This window comes from Sapajus apella, unplaced genomic scaffold (genome assembly GCF_009761245.1).
Source record: "Sapajus apella isolate SASKATOON/1434 unplaced genomic scaffold, GSC_monkey_1.0 scaffold1, whole genome shotgun sequence".
NCBI lineage: Eukaryota > Metazoa > Chordata > Mammalia > Primates > Cebidae > Sapajus > Sapajus apella.
Window position 1 is genome coordinate 74073007 of NW_022436941.1, and position 24982 is coordinate 74097988.

General features: G+C 38.0%; 1 protein-coding gene across 1 annotated transcript in view; it reads right to left on the reverse strand.

Annotated features, from left to right (window-relative positions):
• The window catches only part of RNF180 (ring finger protein 180), a 233168-nt gene extending 208577 nt beyond the window's left edge, over positions 1-24591 (reverse strand). The window contains exon 1 of the mRNA XM_032279854.1: positions 24394-24591. The gene's annotated coding sequence lies outside the window, so the exon portion shown is untranslated. The remainder of the gene's footprint in view (positions 1-24393) is intronic.
• Positions 24592-24982: the final 391 nt, after the last annotated feature.

Here is a 24982-nt window from a genome sequence, read left to right on the forward strand (position 1 = left end):
AAATACTGTATTTGCCCTTCTGCGATTGCCTTTTTTCACTTAGCATAATGTTCCCTAGGTTCATCTGTGTTGTCACAAATGTTAGGTTTTCCTTCTTTTTCAATGCTGGATATTTCCTTGTATGTATATGCCTTGTATGTATTTATCTGTCAATGGGCACCTGGTTTTTTTCTCTCCTTATTTTGGCTATTCTGAATAATGCTGTAATGAACACGAGGATGCAATTGTCTCTTTGAGATTGTTATTTCAATTTTTCTGGTTATATATCAGACGCGGAATTGCAGGATCATGTGTTAGTTCTATTTTTAATTTTTTGAAGACCTCCACACTGTTTTTAGTAGTGACTACACCATTCAATATTCCCAAATGTGTATAAAATTTCCCTACATCCTGGTCAACATTTGTCTTTTGTTTATTTGGTAATATCCTAACAGGCGTGAGGGACTATTTCATCGTAATTTTGAACTGCCTTTCCCTGATGATTACTAATGTTAGGAACTCTTTCATATATCTAGTTGCCATTTGTATGTCTTCTTTACAAAAATGTCTCTTCAAATCTATTACTCATTTTGAACTGTTTTGTTTGTTTGCTATCTCAATCAGGCATATATGATAAAGTGATCTTTGACAAGGGTATCAAGAACACAGTGGGGGAAAAGGACAGTTTCTTCAACAAATGATGCTGAGAAAACTGGACACCCACATGCAAAAAAATGAAATTGGACCCCTATCTTACACCAAATGCAAAAATCAACTCAAAATAAATTAAACACTTAAATGATAAGATCTGAACCTGTAAAAGTCTTAGAAGAAAATAGAAAGTTTTTTGACATTGGTCTTGGAAAGGATTTCTTGAATTTTACACAAAATGGACAAGTAATAAAACCAAAAAATAGACAAGTAAGACTATATTAAACCAAAAAGTTCTGCACAGCAAAAGAAATAATGAACAGAGTGAAAAGGCAACTTATAGAATGAGATAAAATATCTGGAAACCATCTAGATGAGAAGATACTAATATAAAAATATATCATTATCTTCTAAAATTCAATAGCAAAAAATAAACCAATTAAACACTGACATATTAGTCTTTAAAGTCATTAGACAATAGAAAAAATGTCTGTATCTCATGCACTGACCTTTGTGAAATAGTCTGTAATTTCTATCAGAATAGTAAAGAAAGACAATTTGCAATTAGTGCTTTCTAGCAGTTTTATCACCTTGTATTAACATTTAAGCATTTGGGGGGAGGAGACGGATGAATAAATGAAATGTAGGGGAATTTTAGGGCAGTGAAACAATACTGTATGTATTGTAATGGTGGATACATGTATTATACATTTGTCAACACCCACAGAACTATACAATTCCAAGAATGAATCCTAATGTAAATTATGAACTTCAGTTAATAATGTATCAATATTCATTGATCAATTGTAACAAGTGTACCACATTAATACAAGACCATAATCATATGAGAAACTGCAGGGTAAGAGGAAGTGTTCTGTACTTCCCATACATATATAAATGGGAACTTTTTTTATTTTTCTGCTCAATTTTTCTATAAACAGACTGCTCTAAAAATAGTCTATTAATTTAAAAAACTAATTATTTTGACATCTCATAACAATACCTCCTACTCAAAGTTATTAATATTCACTAACAAAAAAAGGAGAAGTTTACTTTTGCCTTGGGTTTTTACACCCTTCTTTTGAAATTTAGTATCAACTAAATTGGTTTTCTAAATGCAAAAAAAAAAAGTTATACCTTGTCAGTATGGTACCTGCACTAATCTGCTTGGGTTTAAACAACAGATATTTATTTTCTTACAGCTCTGAATGATGGAAATTCAAGATTAAGATGCCGGTAGGGTTGTTTTCTGGTGAGGCTTCTCCTTTCGGCTTGCAGACACCCATATTCTTGCTGTGTCCTCACATGGCCCTTCCTTTGTGCATGTGTACTTCTGGTGTCTCCTCTTCTTCTTTCAGGCACAAGAGTACTACTGGGTTACAGCTCCACCCTTTTGACCTGATTTAACATTAATTACCTCCCTGAAGACCTTGTCTCCAAATTGGGGGTTAGGACTTCAACATATGGATTTAGGGGAGAGGACACAATTCAATCTGTAACATTATTCCCTCTGGACCCCCAAATTCATCCTCTTCACATGCAAAAAGCATTCACTCCATCCCAACAGCTCTCAAAAGTCTTAATTCGTGTCAGCATCAACTCCAAATCCAAAGTCTCATCTAAATATCTAAATCAGGTATGGATGAGACTCAAGATATGACTAATAATGAGGCAAAATTCCTCTCCAGCCATGAAACTGTGAAACCATGCAACATATATGCTTCTAAAACACAATGGTGGCACATGCATAGGGTTGCCATTCTCATTCCAAAAGGGAGAAATCAGAACAAAGAAAGGGGTGACAGGTCACAAGCAAGTTCCTAACCTAGCAAGGCAAATTCCATTAGATAGTAAGGCACAATAATAATCCTGTCTGGCTTAATGGTCTGCCCCACAGGCCCACCATAACAGTGGGTTTGCTTTCTTGGCCCACTGAGATGGAAGACCTGCTCCCTTGGCTATGGGGGGCAGCCTTGCCCCTAAGGCTATGGACATGGGTAGCCTGGCCTGCTGAAATGGAAGAGATGGCCCTATACTCTGAAACTGAGGAAGAAACAGCCTTAGGCCTCTGAGTCTGTGTGCTCTGGGCCTATGGAGGCATCTCTGTGTCACCTTCAGGTCCTTATCTTTTGTTAAAGGATAAGGGATATTCATAGCCAGATAGGCCTATGGTCCTTTTCTGCAGAATCCCAGAAGTCTGAAAGCCATCCTTTATTTCTGTCTCCTTTAATCCAAAATGGCAGTATTTCTTCTATCCTATCATAGTTTTATGGATTGAAAGATTGTCCAACCATATATTCAGTGTCCTCTCCAGAACATGCTTTCCAGTATTTATTATACAATATAGGTAGGTCAAGAATTTTCAGAATCTTAATTTCTAGCTCCCTTTAGCTTAAAATTCCTTTTACAATTCATCTTTCTCCTTTCAAGTTTACTATAAGCAGTAAGGAGAAGCCAGACACTAATAAAGAGAAATTTCTCTCAACCTAAGACCATAAGCTTCTTAATTAAGGTACTTCTTCATGCTTTCTGTGTTTTCAAAGTTTTTAAATTTTGGCTTTATGGTAAATTTTGATTTTATTCTACATCTTCACAGGAACTTAATGAAAAATGAGAAAAGAGTACACTAGAGGCTGTTTGCTGCCATTTCTGAGCCAGGAAACTCTCTAATATAATTTCTTAAAGATTCATAATTTTACATAAATTTTAATGAGAGACTATACAGCATGTTTGCTTCTTCATTTATTCATTTATATCCTGTCTTATCTAGAAGCAATTTTTGAAAGTAGATATTATAGAAAGCTGCAAACCTTGAGCTCAAGGTTGTGACTATAGGCTGGGTCATGTTTCAAAAAACAGAGTAAAGCGGCAAAGTATATATTGATAAATTTTAACTTCAGTACAAGAAAAGACAAAATTAATGACAACACACAGACTGGAAGAAGAAATCTGCATATATAAGCAAATGGTTAACCGCTACAATTAATTCTACAAAACACATTAAAAAATATATATATCCACCAGAAAAATGAACTAGGAATATAAAAGCACAGTTCCTAGAGGAGGAAACCCAAATGGCCAACAATTATATAAGAAGTGTTCAACCTCACCAGAAATCAGGAAAATGAAAAATAAAACAAGATTCCAGTTCATACCCATCACACTGGAAAAAATTAAAAAGTCTTACAATACCAACTTTAAAAATGATATGGAGCAACAACAAGAATCTCAAAAACTTCTATGGGGAGGTATAACTAGGCAGAACCCTTTTGGAAAGCAATTTGGCAAGGTCTGGCAAAATAAAATATGTCTATCTGTGGATGTACAGTTCTAGGTTAGTACATGAATAAGGAAACATCATATGGGAATGTTCATTTTAGCAACACTTCACAATAATATAAAAAACTGAAAACAGGCCAAATGTGCATCGATTTAACAAATTTTTGTTCATTCATACAATGAAATACTACATAGCAATAGAAAGTAATACATTAAAGCTATATGTATCTAAAAAAATCAGTTATTTTAAGTAAAAAGGCTGCAAAAATATACACATTAAAGAATAACACAGCATAGTAAGAGTTATAAAAAGGTTTAAAGCATGTAAAACAAACTAATATTTTGTTGATACATGCATGTGTAGCAAAAGCATAGGAATACGCACAGGAATGACAGACACCAAGTTTAGAATAGTAACCTCTAGGAAGAAAATGAAGGGGGCTTAAATTTTATCTGCACTTTTATTTCTTGAAAAAATAGAAAAAATAGTAAAATGTTAATATTTTCTAATGCTAAGTGGTGAGAACACAGGTGTTCAGTATATTAGTCTCTATATTGTAAATCTGAAATATTTATACAAATTTGTTAAGTTATTAGGAATCTGAAAACCACATATTTTCTATCCCATAAGTATTTGTGAATATGAAAAATATGAAACATTTTTTTTTGCTTTGAAGAGCACATAAAGCACATTAGATTTCCATTTAAGCCTTAGTTACTCAAGAGTATGATATATATTGGGGTGGGGGGGGAACGAGCAGCAACAGTAACACTTGGGTCAAAATGATTACCTGTGCAAGCAGTTCTCATTTATTGTGCATCTGAAATATTTGTAAGTTTTTTAAAAAAGAACAGATGCTCGGGCATTATCTTAAACCAGCTTGAATCAGAATGTCTGCATTGAGGACCATATATATACAAAACAAGACTGAAAACCACTTGTCTATGAAAAGGATACAAAAATAAAAATGAGCAACCCTGATTGATTTAGAAAAAACATGTAATTGGAATGGTGAAGGTACAGTTTTGCTAACTGCTATGGAGACTGTTCCATGTATTCTACCTATGAACTGTACAAGCAATAGAAAAATATGAAAAAATTAAGACATATTCAACAATACTGCACAAGCTAATATCACAATAAAAGGAGACAGTAGCTGCATTTTATATGAAATGCATCAATCATACAATGTTCTTGGATGTTAGTAACTGAATTAGACTAGAAAACATAGGTGCCTCTTAAGAAATAAAGGCAGCACAAAAAGACTTAGATTAACTGTACCTGAAACATTCTCTTGATATGATTACAGCACTGGATATTCTTTGCTCTCCACTCCAGAGTCTACTCTTTACCTTCTCTACTTTGCTCTAATTCCTAGGAGGCTGACTTTTAGACTGCTACAAGACTCCCTTGCCTTTTGGCTTCCAATACCATCTGCCAGTGGAAAACGTCAGGTGGAGATCAAAGAACCGTAAGAGTGTGAAGCTGGGGTATGTATTCCCTCTGGTGCTCCCCTGTCAGATCACAGAAAGGCCAGAGTTCTCATCAGGTAGCATTTTTTTTTTTTTTTTAGACGGAGACTAGCTCTGTCACCAGGCGCGATCTCAACTCACTGCAACCTCCAACTTCCTGGTTCAAGCGATTCTCCTGCCTCAGCCTCCTGAGTAGCTGGGATTACAGGCACGTGCTACCACGCCCAGCTAATTTTTGTATTTTTAGTAGAGACAGGGTTTCACTATGTTGGCCAGGATGATCTCTGACCTTGTGATCCGCCCACCTCATCTCCCAAAGTGCTGGGATTACAGGCATGAGCCACCAAGCCTGGCCCCAGGCAGTCTTTTCATCATAGCTTCCCTGTGGATTTTAGTAGTGGTCCTTCTCTTGTCTCTCCAGGCCTAGGGATGATAATAGTTCTCACTATTGCTAGTCTTGGGGTGCTTCACCATCCATTGTTGGTTTATTTTAACCTAGAGACACATATTTAAATTAAACTAATCTCAATTACATCATTTGAGTATGTCATCTATTTTCTACCAAACACTGACATTACAAAGTATAAGTTATGCTTTATACCAGAGAATCAGAGTAATATATTTATTCTGTAGATCTAATATTAGCTGTAGCTGATATATACAGCTATTAAACACTGTTCTAGGTGTTATGTATGATTGAGGAAAGAAAAAATACGTATATATGGCATAATTTATGCCTTTGAAAAAATCTAGATAGAGAACAAGTTCATGGCCAAAATAAGTGAAATAACTGAGAACACAGAAAGTAACTAACAATTAAGTAGTACTAGGTAAACTAGGGAAAAGAAACAATAATTAGGGAGTCAAGGAAAGCTTTGTGAAGAGAGTAGTATTCCAGTTGGGACTTAAAGTATAGAGGGGATTTAAATAGCATTAGCCAAGTAGAGTGGAGAGATATGGACATCTGAAACAAGGAAAGTAAATAAGCCAAACACTAAGTTGGAAAAGTGTAGGATTGTTTGGCTAGCATAAGTATAATCCTTGACTTGGGCAGAGAAAGCTTTATTTCTGACTCTACAGCTTTAGTAGTTCTAAGTCAGACAGGTGTAGCTATACAAATATCTATTATACAATTTATGTATCATTAGAAAACAAATGGTCTGGGAAAGAACAGAATCTACCTTGAAACCAGATATTTGAGCAAAATTTGGCCAGGAAGACAGGCCTTCTCCCCATGCAATTAATTTCTATCTCTATTAAACAAACTCTGAGTAGACAGCCCCGATTTATCTACAATAGCACTGGCCCACGTGTCTATTCTATTCATTCCTTGGTGCCCCAAATATGTGTCCATACATCAGTTTTGGCCTCTAGGATACATTTTTTTTTCCAACAGGTTTCTGAATAGGCTAGGCAATTCTCATTCAGAATAAGCCTCACTATTTATTTCAGCAATTTAGCAAAGGATGTTTTAAAGCTGCTTTTAAACAGCTATGATTGTTTCTAAGGTTTTCCAGATATCAAGCCATCAGTGAATTAATCAGGTAAACAGATTATAGAAGATAAGGACAGTTCAATTACTAACAGAATATTCTCCAGTATTTCTGCTTGCTATGGAAAACATTATCAAGATTAAAAAACCCTAGCAGTTCCAATTTCCTCAGCGAGCTTTTGTATGAAACTCAGCCATCATTTCTCAAAAATTTTCTAAAATCTAAGAAAGCAAGAAAACACCTTGTTAACAGTGATGTCAGCAAGATGGCTGACTAGAGGCACCTGGCATTCCCCAGAAAAAGAGACTTTTCAGTGAAAAGACTAAAAAGAACAATAACAGATAAATAAAATTGACAGAATTTTAAGAAAAAGAAGACAGGAGGCTCAAATAAAATTAGAAATAAACAAGGAGACATTACAAGTGATACTACAGAAATATAAAGGAAAATATTATGAAAACAATATGTCAACAAATTGGGAAACTTAACAGAAATGTAAAAATTCCTAGATACATACAACCTACCAAGCTTAAACTAAGAAAAATAGAAAACCTTTACAGACCAATAATAAAAGAGTTTGAATCTGTGATATAAATTCTACCATCAAAGAAAAAGCCCAGGATCTGATGGCTTCACTGCCAAATTCTATCAAACATTTCAAGACTAGTACTAATTCTTCTCAAAATCTTCCAAAACCTGAAGAGGAAGAAACTCTTCCAAATTCATTCTATGACACCAACATTCCCTTATACCCAAAACAGACAAAGGCACAACCACAAAAAAGAAAACTACTGCCAATATCCAGATGAACACAAATGTAAAAATCTTCAACAAAATACTACCAAACCAAATAAACAGCACATTAAAAAGATCATTCGCCATGCTCGAATAGGATTCATTCCAGGAAGCCAGGATAGTTTAACAAACATAAATCACTGAATACAATATAGTGACAAAGACAAAAACTCTATAATCATTTCAACAGACTCAGAAAATGCATTTGATAAATTTCAACATCTTTTTATAATAAAAACCCTCAAGAAATTAGTTATAGAAGAACTGCAATACAGAGCACATGTAACAAACCCATAGTCAACATCACATTGAATGAGGAAAAATGGAAAGCTTTTCCTCTAAGATCCGGAATAAGATAAGGATCACCTACTTTCACCACCCTTATTGAACACAGTAATGGAAGTCCTACCCAGAGAAATTAGGCAAGAGACCCAATTAAAAGGCACCCAACTGGAAAGGAGAAAGTCAAACCATCTGTTTATAGGTATGATTTTGTATATACAAAATCCTAAAGACTCCACCAAAAAACTGTTAGAACTAATTACCAAATTCAGTAAAGTTATAAGACACAAAATCAATATACGAATTCAGTAGCATTTCTATGTGCCAATAGAGAATTATCTGAAAAAGAAACCAAGAAAGCAATCTCATTTACAATAGCTACAAATAATTAGATACCTGGAAATAAATTTAACCAAGAATGTGAAAGATCTCTATTATAAAAACTATAAAATATTGATTTAAAAAATTGAAGAGGGTGCAAATATATAGAAAGATATTGTGTTTATGGATTAGAAGAATTTACTGTTAAAATGTCCATAATACTTAAAGCAATCTACAGATTTAAAGCAATCCCCATAAAAATACCAATGACATTTTTCAAAGCAATAAAAAGAAAAATCCTAAAATTCATATAGAACCATGAAAGACCCCAAATAGCCAAAGTAATCTTGAGCAAAAAGAATAAAGCTGGATATCATATTATCTGACTTCAAAATATACTCTAAAACTATAGTAATCAAAATGGCATGGTACTGGTATAAAAACAGAAAGGCCAATGGAAGAGAATTAAGAACATAGAAATAAATGGACACACAGCCAACTGATTTTTGATAAAGTGTCATAAGCACAGGTTAGGAAAAGGACTGTCTCTTAAATAAATGATACTGGAAAAACTGAATATCCACATGTAGAAGAACAAAATAAACCCCTGTCTTCTACCATATTTTTAAAAATCACCTCAAAATGGAAACGGATTGGCTAGGCACACTGGCTTATGCCTGTAATCCCAGCACTTTGGGAGGCTGAGGTGGGTGGATCACCTGAGGTTGGGAGTTTGAGGCCAGCCTGACCAACATGGAGAAGCCCTGTCTCTACTAAACATACAAAATTGGCTGGGTGTGGTAGCACTGCCTGTAATCCTAGTTATTTGGGAGGCTCAAGCAGAAGAATTGCTTGAACCCAAGAGGCGGAGGTTGCAGTGAGCTGAGATCATGCCACTGCACTCCAGCATGGGCAATGAGAGTTAAAATCCATTTCAAAAAAAAAAAAGGAACTAGATTGAAGACTTAAACGTAAAACCTGAATGTATGAAACTACCGGAAAAGAGACTGCTGGCAAGATGGTCGAATAGGAACAGCTCTGGTCTGCAGTTCCCAGCAAGATAGACAGAGATGGCAGGTGACTCCTGTATTTCCAACTGAGCCTCCGCTGGTGACACCCAGGCAAACAGGGTCTGGAGTGGACCTCCAGCAAACTCCAGCAGACCTGCAGCAGAGGGGTGTGTTGGGGGGGATAACCCCACAGGAGCCAAGGCAAGGGTCTGAGGCCTCAGTCTGCTCTCATATAAGTATAGAATTAGAGATATAGTTACATAGTTATTCCTATATATAATCATAAATAATTATATAGCTATTCACATGTAATCATAAATATGTACATATATATGATCATATAATCTTTAATCTTACTAATAAGTCTCAGGTCAAGAGGTATGGGACTGAAGTGGCATTGGAAAAAGAGGTGACCCTAAGGCAAGATGCTCTAAGTCCTCTGTCACGCCCACATAAGGGCTGCTGGAGGACACCTCAGCTATGCGGCAGCACCAGCACTGTGAAAGCGTCTGCTATTTAGCCAGCTAAGGAAGGAGACGTCCAAGATGGCTGAGACATCTCCTTCCTTGGGGGAGTTAGGAGAAAATTCTGCTCTTCCAAGCTCTTGTGGTAGGCCTGGCAGGTGTCAGGGAGGCTCACAGACATCCGGGGGCTTAACTGTCTCTATGTGATGCTGTGCTTCAGTGGTCAAATTCCATGTCTACTTTCACGCTCTGCTTCTGCACCTGGTTCCTCTCTTTCTTAAAAGAATTAGTAAAATAAATCTTAGTGACCTTGTTATTTCTTGACAAGTATGAAAAAAGTGCTGATGCCTTAGGTTTTCTCTTCCCCTTGGCTTCTTGAAAATCCTGAGCCCCTGTCTCCAGGACATGTAATTTACCTGACCCTATCACTGACCACCATTACCTCACCCTACCTACCCTTCCCGCTGCTTTGTGCTCAATAAAAGACACAGTATCCAGGAACTTGGGGCCACTGCTGGACTCCACATTTTGGTTGGCAGTGGACCCCTGGGTTCAAACTCTCTTTTCTCTAGCTCTGTGTCTTGTGTCTTTTTCACAGATTCTTATCTTCACACCAGCAGAGAGGGGCTCACAGGACCCTGTAGGGCAGGACCCTACAGAGGGGCCTGACAGAAAGAAAACTAACAGAAAGGAATAGTATCGACATCATTGAACAAAGGTGGATAAATCCACAAAGATGGGGAGAAATGGGCACAAAAAGACTGAAAACTGCAAAAACCATAATGCCTCTTCTCCTCCAAAGGATCACAACTCCTCACCTGCAAGGAAACAGAATTGGACGGAGAATGAGTCTGACAAATTAACAGAAGTAAGCGTCAGAAGGTGGGTAATAACAAACTCCTTTGAGCTAAAGCAGCGTGTTCTAACTCAATGCAAGGAAACTAAGAATGTGGAAAAAAGGTTAGATGAATTGGTAACTAGAATAACCAACTTAGAGAAGAACATAAATGACCTGATGGAGATGAAAAACACAGCATGAAAACTTTGTGAAGAATACACAAGCATCAATATCCAAATCGATCAAACAGAAAAAGGATATCAGAGATTGAAGATCAATTCAATGAAATAAAGCAAGACAAGATTAGAAACATAAAAGTGAAAAGAAACGAACGAAGCCTCCAAGAAATATGGGACTATGTGAAAAAAAAAAAAAAACCAAATCTATATTTGATTGGTATACCCAAAAGTGATGGGGAGGATGGAGCCCAGTTGGAAACCACTCTTCAGGATATTATTCAGGAGAATTTCCCCAACCTAGCAAGGTAGGCCAACATTCAAATTAAGGAAATACAGAGAACGCCACAAAGATATTTCTCAAGAAGAGCAACTCCAAGAAACATAATCATTAGATTCACCAAGGTTTAACTGAAGGAAAAAACGTTAAGGGCAGCCAGAGAGAAAGGCTGGGTTACCCACAAAGGGAAGCCCATCAGACTCACAATGGATCTCTCCGCCAAAACTCTACAAGCCAGAAGAGAGTGGGGGCCAATATTTAACATCTTTAAAGAAAAGAATTTTCAACCCAGAATTTCAAATCCAGCCAAACTAAGCTTCATAAGCAAAGGAAAAATAAAGCCCTTTACAGATAAGCAAATGATGAGAGATTTTGTCACCACCAGGCCTGCCTGACAAGAGCTCCTGAAGGAAGCACTAAACATAGAAAGGAACAACCGGTACCAGCCACTGAAGAAACATACCAAATTGTAAAGACCATCAAGGCTAAGAAGAAACTGCATCAACTGACCAGCAAAATAACCAACTAGCATCATAATAACAGAATCAAATCACACATAACAATATCAACCTTAAATGTAAACAGGCTAAGCACCCCAATTAAAACACACAGACTGGCAAGTTGGATAAAGAGTCAAGACTCATTGGTGTGCTGTATTCAGGAGACCTATCTCAAGTGCAAAGACACATATAGGCTCAAAATAAAGGGATGGAGGAAGATTTACCAAGCAAATGGAAAGCAAAAAAAAAAAAAAAAAGCAGGCACTGCAATCCTAGTCTCTGATAAAACAGACTTTTAAACCAACAAGGACCAAAAGAGACAAAGGGCATTACATAATGGTAAAAGGATCAATGCAACAAGAGGAGCTATCATAAATATGTATGCACCTAATACAGAAGCACCCAGATTGATAAAGCAAGTTCTTAATGACCCACAAAGAGACTTAGACTCCCACACAATAATAGTGGGAGACTTTAACACTCCACTCTCAATATTAGACAGATCAACAAGACAGAAAATTAACAAGGATATCCAGGACTTGAACTCACATCTGGACTAAGTGGACCTCATAGACATCTACAGAACTATCCACCCCAAATCAACAGAATATACATTCTTCTCAGCACCACATCACATCTACTCTAAAGTTCACCATATGGCAAATGCAAAACAATGGAAATCATAACAAACAGTCTCTCAGACCACAGTGCAATCAAATGAGAACTCAGGATTAAGAAACTCACTCAAAACTGCACAGCTACATGGAAACTGAACAACCTGCTTCTGAATGACTACTGGGTAAATAATGAAATTAAGGCAGAAATAAAGATGTTCTTTGAAACCAATGAGAACAAAGACACAACACAACAAAATCTCTGGGACATATATAAAGTAGTATGTAGAGGGAAATTTATAGCAGTAAATGCCCACAAGAGAAAGTAGGAAAGATTTGAAATTGACACCCTAACATGACAATTAAAAGAACTAGAGAAGCTAGAACAAACAAATTCAAAAGCTGGCAGAAGACAAGAAATAACTAAGATCAGAGCAGAACTGAAGAAGATAGAGTCAGGAAAATGCTTCAAAAAAAAAAAAAAATCCATGAATCTAGGAGCTGATTTGTTGAAAAGATCAACAAAATAGATAGACCACTAGCCAGATTAATAAAGAAGAAAAGAGGGCAGAATCAAATAGACACAATAAAAAAATTATAAAGGGGGTATCCCCACCAATCCTACAAAAATACAAACTACCATCAGAAGATATTATAAACACCTCTACACAAATAAACTAGAACATCTAGAAGAAATGGATAAACTCCTGGACACATACGCCCTCCCAAGAATAAACTAAGAAAAAGTCAAATCCCTGAATAGACCAATAACAAGATCTGAAATTGAGGCAGTAATTAATAGCCTACCAACCAAAAAAAGTCCAGGACCAGATGGATTCTCAGCAGAATTCTACTAGAGGTACAAAGAGGAGCTGGTACCATTCCTTCTGAAACTGTTCCAAAAAGACAGAAAAAGAGGGAACCCTAACTCATTTTATGAGGCCAGCATCATCCCGACACTTAAACCTGGCAGAGACACAACAAAAAAAGAAAATTTTAGGCCAATATCCCTGATGAACATCGATGCAAAAATCCTCAATAAAATACTGGCAAACCAAACACAGCAGCCCATTAAAAATCTTGTCCACCATGAGCAAGTTGGCTTCATCCCTGGAATGGAAGGCTGGTTCAACATATGCAAATCAATAAGTGTAATCTATCACATAAACAGAACCAATGACAAAAACCACATGATTAACTCAATAAACGCAAAATAGGCCTTCGACAAAATTCAGCAGCCCTTCATGCTAAAAACACTCAATAAACTAGGTATTGATGGAATGTATCTTAAAATAATAAGAGCTATTTACAACAAATCTACAGCCAATATCATACTGAATGGGCAAAAACTGGAAGCATTCCATTTGAAAACCAGCACGAAACAAGCATGCCCTCTATCACCACTCTAATTCAACATAGTACTGAAAGTTCTGACCAGGACAATCATGTAAGATAAATAAATAAAGGGTATTCAAATCAAAAAAGAGAAAAATCAAAGGATCTCTTTTTTGCAGATAGCTTGATGGTATATTTAGAGAACCACATCATCTCAGCCCAAAATCTCCTAAAGCTGATAAGCAACTTCAGCATAGTTTCAGCATACAAAATCAAAGTGCAAAAACTGCAAGCATTCCTATACAGCAATAACAGACAGAGAGCCAAATCATGAGTGAATGCCCATTCACAACTGCTACAAAGAGAATAAAATACCTAGGAATACAACTTATAAGGGATGTGAAGGACCTCTTCAAGAACTACGAACCACGGCTCAAGGAAATAAGAGGACACAAACAAATGGAAAAACATTCATGCTCATGGATAGGAAGAATCAATATCATGAAAATGGCCATACTCCCCAAAGTAATTTACAGATCCAATGCTATTCCCATCAAGCTACCACTGACTTTCTTCACGGAATTGGAAAAAACTACTTTAAATTTCATCTGGAACTAAAAAAGAGCCTGCATAGCCAAGACAATCCTAAACAAAAAGAACAAAGCTGGAGACATCATGCTACCTGACTTCAAACTATACTACAAGGCTATAGTAATAAAAACAGCATGGTACTGGTGCCAACAGAGATATACAGACCAATGGAACAGAACAGAGGTCTCAGAAATAACACCACATATCTACAACCATCTGATCTTTGACAAACATGACAAAAATGAACAATGAGGAAAAGATTCCCTATTTAATAAATGGTGTTGGGAAAACTGGCTAGCTGAAAGCTGAAACCGAACCCCTTCCTTATACAAAAATTAACTCAAGATGGATTAAAGACTAAAACATAAGACCTAAAACCATAAAAACCCTAGAAGAAAACCTAGGCAATACCATTCAGGACATAGGCATGGACAAAGACTTCATGACTAAAACACCAAAAGCAATGGCAACAAAAGCCAACATAGACAAGTAGGATCTAATTAAACTAAAGAGCTTCTACACAGCAAAAGAAACTATCATCAGAGTGAACAGGCAACCTACAGAATGGTAGAAAAATTTTGCAATCTATCTATCTGACAAAGGGCTAATATCCAGAATCTACAAAGAACTTAGACAAATTTACAAGAAAAAAACAAACCCGATCAAAAAGTAGGAGAAGGATATGAACAGACACTTTTCAAAATAAGACATTTATGCAGCCAACAGGCATATGAAAAAATGCACATCATCACTGGTCATTAGAGAAATGCAATCAAAACTGCAATGAGATACCATGTCACACCAGTTAGAATAGCAATCATTAAAAAGTCAGAAAGCAACAGAGGCTGGAGAGAATGTAGAGAAATAGGAACGCTTTTACTCTGTTGGTGGGAGTATAAATTAGTTCAACCATTGTGGAAGACAGTGTGGCGATTCCTCAAGGATCTGGAAATAGAAATGCCATTTGACCCAGCAATCCCATTACTGGGTATAGGCCCAAAGGATTTTAAATCACTCTACTATAAACAAACATGCAGGGGATAGGGGTTGGGGGAGGGATAGCATTAAGGGAAATACCTAATGTAGATAACGGGTTGATGGGTGCAGCAAACCACCATGGCACATGTATACCTGTGTAACAAACCGGCACATACTGCACACGTACACCAGAACTAAAAGTATAATTTAAAAAAACTACCCAGAGAAAATGTGAGGGAAATGCTTTATGACCTTGGTCTGAGTAACAATTTTTTGGATAAGAACTCAAAAACGCAAGCAACAGAAACAAAAATAGACAAGCAGGATTATATTTAACTACAAAGTTTCTGCACAGCAAAGGACACAATCAAGAAAAAAAAACCTATAGAATGGGAAAAATATTTGCAAACTATGCATCTGAGTTAATATCCAGGAGATATAAGGAACTTAATAGCAAAATAATAACAATCTGATCAAAATTGAGCAAAAGATCTGAATACATGTCAGAAGAAGACATATAAATGGCCAACAGGTATATGATAAAATACTCAACGATCACTAACCCTTTGGGAAATATAAATGTAAATTAAAACTACAATGAGATATCATCTCACCCCAGTTAGAATGGCTATGATCAAAAAGACAAAGAAATAACAAATATTGAAGTGTATTTGAAGAAAGGGGAATTCTTATATACTGTTGGTAGGAATGTAAAGTCCAGCCATTATTGAAGACAGTATGAAGGTTCCTTAAAAAATTAAAAATGAACTACAACATGATCCAGCAATCCCACTACTGGGTATACATCCAAAGGAAATGAAATCAGTATGCTGATGAGACATCAGCACTCCCATGTTTATTACAGTGCTATTCACAATATCCAAGATACAGAATCAATCTAAATGTCTACCAAAGAATGAATGGATAAAGAAAATGTGGTATGTATACACAATGGGACACCATTCAGCCAAAAAAAAGGGACGAAGTCCTGTCACTTGCGGCAACATGGATGAATCTGGAGGACATTATATTAAGTGAAATAAGCCAGGCACAGAAAGACAAAATCTGCATAATCTCACTCATATGTGCAACCTAAAAAAGTTGATGTCATAGAAGTAAAGAGGAGAACAGCAGTCACCAGAATCTGAAAAGTAGAAACAGGGAGAGAGGGAAAAGGGAAAAGGAAAAGAGAAAGGGGGAAGGACAGAGATTGGTCAATAGGTACAAAGTTGCAGTTTATGTAGGAGGAGTAAGTTTTGCTGATCTACTGCATAACAAAGTGACTGTAATTAACACTACTATATTGTATATATTTCAAAATATCAAGAAAAGAGAATTTTGAATGTTCTCACAGTAAAGAAATGACAAATCTTTGAGGAAATAAATACCTTGATTTAATCATTATACAACATATTCACGTATCAGAACATCACACTGTACCCCCCAAATATGCACAATTAGTATGTGTCAAAAATAGGTCAATTAAAAATAAAAGTACAGTGAAACTAAAAGGCTCTTTACAAAAATATAACAACAAAAATGGCATATGCATTCAAGAAATATGTAAAATGATTCTCATTTAAATGTTATTGGGTAGTTTCTACTTTGGCTGGGAATTTGAATAATTAAAATTTGTGTCTGTAAAAGAAAATAAAAACCTTGTTAATTAAATGGTTAATGTATTCTGTACCAAGGATGTTTGGTTTTGGTTAATATGATTCTATGTTTTGTATCGTTTGTTACATAGTAGGGAGAAAAACTTAACAGGCAAGGATCGTAATTTATTCAGGATCTAAGAGTCATTACCAGGATAATTATTTTTCACTTCCCAATGGTTCCAAATCCAAATACTCTTTTGTCCCAGATCCCCCATATTCTAAACAGTTCACAGTGGTAGAACTATGTTCAGCCTTCTTTAACATTTCAACTGACCGTGATAGTTAATATCTATTTGCTTCTACCTACAGTAATCAACAATGTACCTGGACATTCATGCCTCAGGGATTCACTGAAGCCCCCTCCTACTTCTCTCAAGTGCTTCATCAAGTCACCCTCCAGTATCCTAGAGGCTCAAGTCTCCTGCAATATGTGGACGACTCTTTGTTTATATACTGAAGGTATGTTATACTCTTAAGAGTATTTCATCTACCTATTAACAGTTAACAGAGAAAGGACATAAGGTCTCCACAGAAAAATTACAGTTATTGTCAGATACTGTTTACTATTTAAGACATGATCTAAGTGCTGCTGGTATCCAGGTCTCCTAATAAACTTAGGATTATCCATGAGTTTCCTAAGTCCAGAACTAAGAGGCAACTTAATACGTTAGAGTTGGTTGGATATTGCCATCTACAGGTTCCTAAAGTTTTACTCGTAATATTCCAACTTAATGAACTCACTAAAATTCAGTTCCTAAACCTATTCCTTGGGGCTGAGGGGTGGGTATCAGGGGGAAATGAGACACCCTTTGCAGAATGAAAAAGGGTAGTACAACAACCCCCAGTTCCCTGCTTTAGAATTGCCCAATGATTCAAAACCTTTAATCCTTTTTGTATACTAAAGCAGGCATTGGGGAATACTCCCACACTTACCTGTTTCTGCATTTTATATAAAAATTAGTCTGTCAGCATTTACACTGACAGTCACCATGCCTTTGGATTGGTTCGTGATTTTGAAACACTTTAGAAGCAAAAGGGTTTCCTCATTTTTTCAGGCATACCAATAAAAAGTGGCCCACAAGTTGATAAGCTCCTTGCTGGATGCTGATGCCCAAAGAGATTGCTGTTACAAAAAGCAGAAGCTCTAACAAAGGGAACTGAGGCTGAATATCGGGTAAGTGCTCCAACTGATTTTCATGCCAAAAATGTTACCCAACTCTGTGAGGTCTATTATCTAAATCCAACAGCTGGAAACAGTAAGGCATGCTCTCTCCTTCTTAACTTTGCCTGCTTACACCCATATGCTGTTAGTTATGGAGGAAAAAAAAGTCCCCTAAAAATTAAAAGGAATTTTGAGAATGAGAAGGATGTTCTTGTAATTTCCATTTCAAGTTCTGGGAAAGCCGAGATAGCCACTTGGTACTCCAAGAGTCACTTAAGGGATATTTGTTATGCTTCTTACATTGCCTTATCCATAATGATACTGACAAGATAGATCAAACGATCAAAAAGTATTGGTGGGAAAATTGTTACGAAGTAATTTAAAAGCTATTTAAAATCAATATTTAACCTGTCAAACTCATAATCCAAGAAAATCAATTTATGTTCCCCTGGAATGACCACCCCTCACTCCAACCATTAGGCCCACTTGAACATGTACAATTAGACTTCATCCAACTCCCAGCAAGCATGTACTTGTAATAGTTTGCATGTACCTGTTACAGTCTGTATGTTCTCAGAATGGGTTCAGGCATTCCTATGTCAAAAGGCTGACAAAGCCCTTATTGTAAAACGAAACTGCCAAAAGCAGTACTTCACACTTGGGGTATACTGAATACCATTTCACGTAACTGAGTCACTCCTTTTACTGGACGGTAATTCATGTACTACTTAAATTTTTACAAACAGTCTGGTATTATCATTGTCCTTACCCAGGCAGTCCTCTGGTAAGGCTGATAAAACTAATGGGATACTTAAACTCAGAATTTCCAACTTCTCTGAAACCAGTAAACTTCTTTGGCCTAAAATTCTATCTCTGGCTCTTATGACTCTTCAGAACACCACTGCTGGAAAACACAAGTTAACTTCTTATGAAATTATTACTGGATACTCTGTATCTTTGGATATTACAACAAATGTAGACCCCTAATCGACCCATGTTGAAATGACTCAATAATGTACATTCTTAATTCACTATGCTAAAAGTTATTACCAAGAGGTGAAGGAAGACTTTCAAGACACAGATCCAAAAAGGCTTGCTGGAACATGGTGACTGGGTGTTCTGGAAATGTCATCAAAGAAAGACTGCTCTTGAATCCCACTGTAAAGGACCCTACCAAGTGCTCACGACCATAGGCATTGCAGCTAAACTCAAAAGAGATGACCCCTGGGTTCACGTCTCCCTCATAAAAGACCACCTCCTGATACCACTTGCTCCTCTTCTTAAGCCAGAGACCTTAAAAAATCAGGTTAACCAGGATGAGAAGTTGATGACTTCACACTGTGGACAGCTTTTCCCAAGACATCAGAACAAGATCCTCCAGCATGATAAGACTCTTATCCCTCTTATTTTTCCTTACATATGCCTTTTCCACTTGGCAAGATAATACTGTAATTAGAATTTCATAATCAGTTGCTTCTGTAGGTAACTTCAGAGAATGTTGGATCTGTCCTGCCAAACCCAAATCTTTACATAACTTAAAAGATATTTTATAAAGTCCACTTAGTGGCTAATTTAGCAACATCCCTAATACAACTGCTGGTTCAACTTGTACTACTGGTCCCCGTTACAGAGTCAGATTTCTAAGCCCACTTGTTCTCTCTCCCTGTTTTACTTTAATCTAGTCATGGGATACAAGAACCAAGTCCAAAAGAGTGTGTCATAAGACAAGATTGTACCAAAAGCCTGAATAGAGTTTCTTAAGAACTGACTTATGTGCAAGCATATTACAGTTCTTTTAACCTGTAAACTCTGCTTCAGATTCTTAGCTAAAAACTGCTAAATCCACCATTCCAAGCAATATATCCATGAACAGAACTGGAAAGCGGTCCTTACTTGTACCCACAGGGTATATCATTATTTGTGGACCATTCTGTGGCCAAGCTTATACACAGGCAACCTCATGCCTTGACAGGTAGAGGATGAAGGGCCATTGTGGGCTAAAAATCTTAATGGTAACTTGTCACTCCATAATCACTCAGAAGTGGAGCACTGGCTCACTCCTCTTAACTTATGGCATAGGTTAAAGAGAACACTCCCAAGAGGCATTAACCCTTTTGGATGGGCTTTGTTAGGTCCCTTTTCCTATATGGCTTAGAATAATACAAATGAAGTAATGATTAGAATTTATCCCTCACAATAGCCTCTATAGACTATTCTACTGCAATGTTATAATTGCACAAGACTTCTCTGAATTCCCTTGTAAAAGTTATACTAGATATTAATAGAGTTGCTCTAGATTTCTACTTGTCAAACAAAGAGTCGTCTTTACAGTTGATAACACTTATTGTTGCACATGGATACATTATGGTACTGTATTGTAGAGACTCAGTTGCAAAAAAAAAAAAAATTAAAGAACAGTCTACTTGGTTAAAATGGGTGGATTCTTTGTCTGCCTCCTTCTTTGATCTGTTCAATTTTAGTTGGTTTGGTTCCCAGGAACTTTGATTAAGGAGCACATTTCAAACTCTTGGCATTATCCTTCTGATAGTCATAGCAGTCTCCCTAGTGTGCTGCATTCTCTCAAAAGTTTTAAATGACTGCATGCAGCAATCTGCTGAATGTCAACGATCTCTCTCCAGCTGGTATGATAAAAACTCAAAGAAACCTATGATAATGAGGACACCTAGCCTATTAATGACATGTTGAGACTGAAAACCCAGAATGATAGTTAACTGAGAGCAGCGCTAATGCCTTAAGTTTTGGTCACACTCTCACTTAGGTGAAAGCTTACTGAAAGGACCGAATTCTTAAATAAAATTTACAAGAGAACACTGAAACCAAAGGGGAGTCACTCATGCTCAGTGCCACATAATCAAAATGAAACTTTAAGGAAGTTAAAGAACAAACAAACCAATTTTTCCTGAAAACAGGGGATTTGCTGCAACCAACACAAAAGGGCCTAGTAACCTGAGCTGGCATGAGAAGTAGTCCCTTCTACCTGAACACTTAAAAGGAAAGTAACTTTAAGTAATCTGATGTTAACCAACAGGCTTTTTAGAATTTCTCCGCTTCCTTGTTCCCATCTTACAAAAACCAACTATTCTGCCATGCCTGGGCACGGCATTCTATTTTATGGAATGAGATGCTACCCAATTTTGGAATTGCTAGCAAAAGCCAATTCAACATTTAAACTAAATTTGTTGAAATTTTTTCTTTTGCCATGGGTAGATGGCCAGGAAAGTCTGTTGCACACATACCTTGTTAATACTTTTTTTTTTTTTAATAGCAATTGTATTTTTTGATGCTATTTTGCCTTGGCTGTATTACACTCAAAACATCCAATATGGAGTCAAATTTTATTATTCAAAATTGTTGCAAAGATTGAAATGTATGTAAAATTCAAACTTCTGTATGAAATACACTCCCAATCTAACACTGTTCCAGGATAAGTCATCTACTTAATATACTCTATTAAATATGTAAGTAAAATATCTAATTTCTAAGAAATCAATGTGATGAAAAGAGATAATTGATAAGTTACAATAGAGATTATCATTTTCAAAACATTTAACAATGTGGAAACCTACACACGTGCACAGAACTCCAGCCTACAGGTAAGCATGCCCCCATCGGAGTAGTCTTCTGGGAAGGTTGCAAACTTATGCTAATAATGTCTGTCACTGTTTTAAACTATAGTTTTAAACTGGCCCCCACCCTTTTTTTTAAGAGATGGGGTTTCACCATATTAACCAGGCTGGTCTCAAACTCCTGACCTCAGGTGATATGCCTCAGCCTCCCAAAGTGCTGGGATTACAGGCGTGAGCCACTGCACCTGGCCTAAACGGCCCTTTTGAAACTGCCCTTCATAGCCATCAGGATAATCCTTTAAATATGCTTAACAATGGTAAAATCTTGAAGGTAGAACCGAGTTTTACAACCATGCAGAAATCATTCTGCCAAATTTAGCAAAGAAAATACTCAAGCTGAATTAGTTTTTTGATTAAAAAATACAAACAAAAACAAGTGTTTATGAAAGATATGAAATGTTTTTATTTTGCTTGTAAACTGACTAGAAATTTCAAAAAATTGAAAATAATTATGAATGGCAGCAGCACTGCTGGAGTAAGTTTTTAGCCTCCTTAGGTGACTACTTGGAATGACCAATCTTTAAAAATATAAATGATGGCATGTTTAAGGAAGGAAAATGTTTCAAGACACTACAATCACATTTTGAAGTTAACAAAGCTGCTTTCTTCCATGGAATCCAAACTACCTTCGAGATTCTACTTTATTAATTTCTCAAATATCCCGTGGTAGGAAAGGACAGACAACCATTCTTCTTTCAGATGATCAAATGGAGGTGGTATAAGGGAGAGGGAACTGTGTTTATTCCATGATAACAACAATTCAGTCTAAGTGCACTGTCCCCTTGTACTTTGTAGTTAGCAAAATTTAAGAGAAATTTTTAATCTTTATGCTCCTTGATAAAAAGACATTGTAAGAGTAAAAAGTATTACTCAGGTAGACACATCATAAAATATTACAGAAAATATTAAAATGATGATTAATTTATTGCATTCTTGCCTGGAAGAATTCCTGCTCTATGTGTGAAGTGCTTATTAAAGAGGCTGGTGTCAGTCCTCAGACACACCCAAAAGAGTGCTAATTAAGTCTATTTTATCAAGACAGCTTGTTTTCTTCATTTTTTTTTTTTATTTTAGAAGAAAAAAATCTTCACTTTGAAAAACAAAACACATAAAAAATGAGAGGAACCATTGACAAAACTAAGAGCAAACCCTAGGGAAATTGGTAAGTTGTTGATGGTCCCAGAGAGACAAAGTACAACTCAATTAAGAGAGAATTTTCATTTAAATAAATAATTAAAATAACTACTCTCCTAAATTTTCAATTCTTTATGAGAAAAAACTTGCCGTTCAAATATTCCGGGAAACCTTAGCAGCTCGCCTCCTCGATTCTACTCATTTATTAAATATTTATATCTCTGCTATTGTCACCAAGTATCTTTGGGCCGGTGGCAGTACATTCATACAGATGAAAGTTTGACAGATAAAAGACAAAGGAATTCTACTCATGTCTATGACTCAAATGATACTACTATTCATTTGAAACTGAAGTGATCATGATCTTTCAAGTACCATTTTTAGGGGTACTATAACAAGAATCTGAAAGGATTTGACTTTTTTTTTTTTTTTTTTCCCGAGACAGAGTGTTGCTCTGTCACCTAGGCTGGGTGCAGTGGTGCGATCTCGGCTCACTGCAACCTCCGCTTCCTGGATTCAAGCGATTCTCCTGCCTCAGCCTCCTGAATAGCTGGGATTACAGGCGCACGCTACCACGCCTGGCTAATTTTTGTATTTTTAGTAGAGACGGGGTTTCACGGTGTTGGTCAGGCTGGTCTCGAACTGCTGACCTCGTGATCCGCCCGACTTGGCCTCCCAAAGTGATGGGATTACAGGCGTGAAACACCGCGCACGGCTCCACTCTATTTTTGAAGAAAGATTTTAGCAATTAATGAGTAAATAAAAATACAAGGTGCATTGTCCGCCTTTGAGCGCTAAATTTTGTTTGGGGCTAAGAATTCAACTGGATCAAGGACAACTCTTGTCAGACAAGTTCTAATTACAGCTTCCACAAGGATTGACTGCTTAGTTTTGATATAATCACTTTTCCTCCCAGGTGCTTCAGCTGTCTGGTCTATAAAATAGGATAATAGTAACCTGTCTGAATAATGCTCCTTTGAAGTTAACGAATAAACACTCTCACAGGTGCACTTAAAACTATTAGATGCCATGAAAATAATGAGCACTATCTCGCAGAAAAAAAAAAAAAAAAAAAAAAAGGTAGTATATACCTGTTAGCGATCACAACAGCACTAGTAATTTCTCACCAAAGAACCATCTCCCACCTCCGCCCCCATGCATTTCAGAGCTTATGACCTCTGCCTAGCATAAAGTCGTACACTCCGGACCCAAGGCTGCAAGAAAAGCAACTGCGACGTCGATACTGAAATGGACCAGACAAAGGAAATGGATCAGTGCAGAGGGAACCGTCCGTGGAGGGGGGTGGGTGCAGACTCTCTACACAAGCTCCAAAATTAAACAGGACGCAGTTCCCCACCTCAGACCTGTGTTCAGTACAGGACCCCTCGCAGCCGCCCCACCCCACCCTCCCCGGCCTCCGCCACGCCTCCGGCGCCTCGCCGCCAGGGCTCAGCTTTTTCGAGCCCGTATAATTTCAACCTCCAGGCAGGCGCGCCCGGAGGCCGCTCGGAGAACCTCAGGTGCGAAAGTTAAGCCGCCGCCGCGTCACCTGAGGCCCAGGTGAGAGGCGGCCAGGCCAGCGACAGCCCTAGCCCAGCCGGTTGCCGCGTCCCCGCTTGAGCCAACGTGGGGGCCAAGCCACCGCGTCTGGGCAGGGCCGGGCCTTGGCTGGGCCCCTGCGAGAAGCGCCGCCGCCGCCGCGCCGGGCCGTACTCCGAGCAGCCGGCCTTTACCTGTGTCCGCGTCCTGGAGCCGCCGGCTTCGCTCCCCCTCCCGGCGCTCCCGGCCGCCCGCAGCCACGCTCTGAGGACCCGCCACGGCTCCGGCTGCTGCGATGCCGGTTCGGCGAGACGGGAAGCGACAGGAGCCAAACCCCGCGGAAAGCGCTCCAGCTGCGCCGGCAGTGCGGACCCTGCTGCCTCGGACGTGGCGTCCCGGCGCTCGCCCGCCGCCGCCCGTCGCCGCCCGCGTCCCTGCTCACCCCACCTCTGTGGGTTCCCACCAGAGCCGCGCGTGGGCGGCGCCGGTCTTTGACCCCGCGCAGGCCGACAAGCGCCGCTGGCTGGGAGGAACCGTGGGAAAGTTTTTCTCCCTTGTCATTCCCTTACCAGAGCCACAGAAATGATCCGCGTGGTCTCCCTTATCCTCTCTCGGCCTTTTCTGGAGTTCAGAGCTCCAAGCCCACTGCTGGGGCTGCTCCCTGCTAAAATCTTAGGCAGGCGTCCCACCACCCATCTCCAAGCCTCGGACTTTCTAAGCCGGCAACACTATCTGGGTTTAGTTTTCCCTTCGAATATCACTACCTTCGTTGCTGACCTTGTG